Genomic DNA, 2,878 nt, shown 5'->3' with positions numbered 1-2,878 from the left:
AATTACCCTCTGCAATCTCTTTCACTATTTGCATTCTTATCAGGCCTCAGTGCATACCAAGTCAGTCATCTGACTCTCTGACTCTCACATCTACAGCAGATATATCAGTCTGAACTCTATGTGGTTCTCCCCAATACACACACTAGTGCGACCTCCCTCACTAGATTGAACCTGTTCACTCTCTCTCCAAAATTAGCTAATGTCATTCTAAAGCCCTGCAGGAAGGCATGGAATAGTTTGAGTTCTTGCAAAAGCAGAAGATATAATCCTACGTAAAACGGCCTGTCCATCCTATTGATATAGACAGCCTGAGGGTTACTTGCAGAACAAGTGGCACCTTTGCCAGAATTGCTCCATGTTTGCTGAGTCAAGGATGTTGATGGCTGAATGAACTATGGAATTAAAACCCCACCCATTCTGTTTCAAAATCTCTCTTTTCTGATAAACACATTCAGACTTAGTGTCCTCTTGCTTACACTGTTGTAAACCAGGTGTCAAGGGAGTTTCACCAGTGCAAAACTAGTTAATGTTAATGGGAACAGAATCAGGATTACTGATTCATTTCTGAGCATACCTGAGCTGATCACGTATGTTCCCACTTAACTTTTAAAAGCAACCACATGAGCTCTTATTTATCTATCTGTTTTAAAGACCCAGAGATCCCACCTCAACTCTCTCTAAGGCTTTTAACACTTCTGCATTATCAGTTATTGTCCACATTTACTGAGTCAACAAGTTTAAAAGACAATGGATCAAATTCTGCTCTCAACTGCATTGGTGTAAATCAAGAATAATTCAATGGGGGTCACCCCAGATCGATACCATTGTACCAGAACATTTGAGCCATCATAATCATACATGTCCTTTCCCCCAGATTTCTCAAAGGTATAATAATTATTGACCTGGAAATTTTCATTCCTAGAACTTTGTGATTTTTCAGGTTTTTGAACAGTTAATTAATCTGTTGACTCCAAGTGATATTAACATCAGTTTACCCAGAATGTTCCTCAGTTGGCCAAAGACAGGGATACTTTGCAAAGAAGAGACAAAAAATATAGCAGGCATCAAAATTACAAGGAACTAGATACATTTCAAACTATGCAGATAATGAATGACCAGGCTAGAAATTCATATTAAGAAATCTCTGAGGAATCCAGGGCAGCTAATTCTCATATTCCAAGAAAACAAAATAAAAAAACAGGATCGTTCCAAGAATTAACAGTTGGCTCTGGAACCGTTCATCTGCAGGGCACCTGTTTGAACATAATTGACCTAGTTAACTGTTTGGGATGATTCACTGTTTGTGGATACTTATTAACTGAAAGTCAATATCATCTCCTGCAGCTTGGTATCTTTTTCCTCAAAGGAGTTAATGGTGCCACTCCCTTATCAAAGGGAAAAGGTATTTAGATTCTAAAATAAATGGTACTATTCAGCACCTGATTATCATTCCCAGAGATGAGAGAGTGGTAAAGGAGGCTGAGTTAACTTAACCAGAGGTGGTTCTTCCGGGTAGGTTTCAGGTGCACTGGTGTGGTGATTTGGAAGAAGCCAGAGCTATTGCTAAGTAAGCTGTATGGGTGCAATCCATGGAGTTATTTAGACACTTTTTAGGCACCACTGTGATCCACAGAACTCCCACTCAGCTGCTAACAACTAACCTGTAATTGCCTAAGTTTTGCCTCTGAGCATGAGCTCCACGGCCTAGGCACTATCTCCCTGCTGAGCATGCATAGTGCTGCCTCCTGATAGGGGTCTGAATACCTATGCTCCGATTGATTCACAAGCTGGGAAAGTTAGGTGTTTGGATGCCCTGATCCAGTAGGAGTTCTCAGAGGGTGCCTACTGGATTGGGCCTCTTAGGGCAGTACACAAAAATCAGCTTGGCAGTGGGGGAAGAGCAGAGGTTTGAAGGGGGCTCTACCACCTCTTAGGAGAGTGCCTTAACCACTAGGCTATGGAATGACTTCATAGCCTAATGGTTAGGCTACTAAACCTGAGTGGTAGCAGATCCCTTAGGAGGATAGGAGACTTTAACTCCTATTCCTGGGTGAGTACTCTATTGACTAGGCTAAAGACTATAAGGGAGGTGATCCTCACCCCAACCCACCCAGCTGTTTTGTTTCAGACCCAGATGCTGAATGCCTGTCTTTCCCTGGTGCATGGATCCCTAAGCAGAGCTAGGCACCTCCCTGCAACCCAGACTTCTGCACCTAGCTCCAGGAGAGGGGCAGGGCTTAGCACAACCCCTTCTCATCAGCATCTCTCATTGGCTAATTTAGGCAACTCCCTGCCAAGCATGCTGGCTTTGTGGGTTGCAGTTTAAGGTGCCTATCTCTCCCCATTCATTGTATAAAGAGCCTGGGCACCTCACCGAAGTTTTGTGGATTGCTGTGTTGTTCCAGTGATTTTCTAGGTGCCACAACACTTTGCATTGCAAAGCCTGAGTTTCTTTGAGGATCCCACCCTACCTGTTTGTAGGCAAATAAAGAAGTTCAGTTTTCAGGCCACCAATCTGGTGCTTTTTATGATTGTGTTTATTTCAATTTTTTAGTGCAGCAGTCACACCCTTAGTACTTTGTATTAGCCTACATTTTTCCTACTAGAAAGTATATTACTTACTTATTTCTTTGAAATAAACTCCTATCTACGTTAATGTTGACTTTAATGGGAGTATGATCAAGTTCATGGTGTATTTGACTGCCAAATAATCAGAGTTATTTCTTGAAAACTCTTCAAAGAAATGTTAATGGCTAAAGTTTGCTTCAGGTCAAAGATCCAGATGCAACAAAGCACTTAAGCACATGTTTAATTTTCAGTGTGAGTAGTCAGATGTTCAGCATTAAAGTCAGTGGAGCTATACTAACTTGCTCCAGCT

The sequence above is a fragment of the Mauremys reevesii genome, linkage group 13 (assembly GCF_016161935.1).
Source record: "Mauremys reevesii isolate NIE-2019 linkage group 13, ASM1616193v1, whole genome shotgun sequence".
Classification (NCBI taxonomy): Eukaryota; Metazoa; Chordata; order Testudines; family Geoemydidae; genus Mauremys; species Mauremys reevesii.
This window is presented reverse-complemented; position numbering follows the sequence as displayed.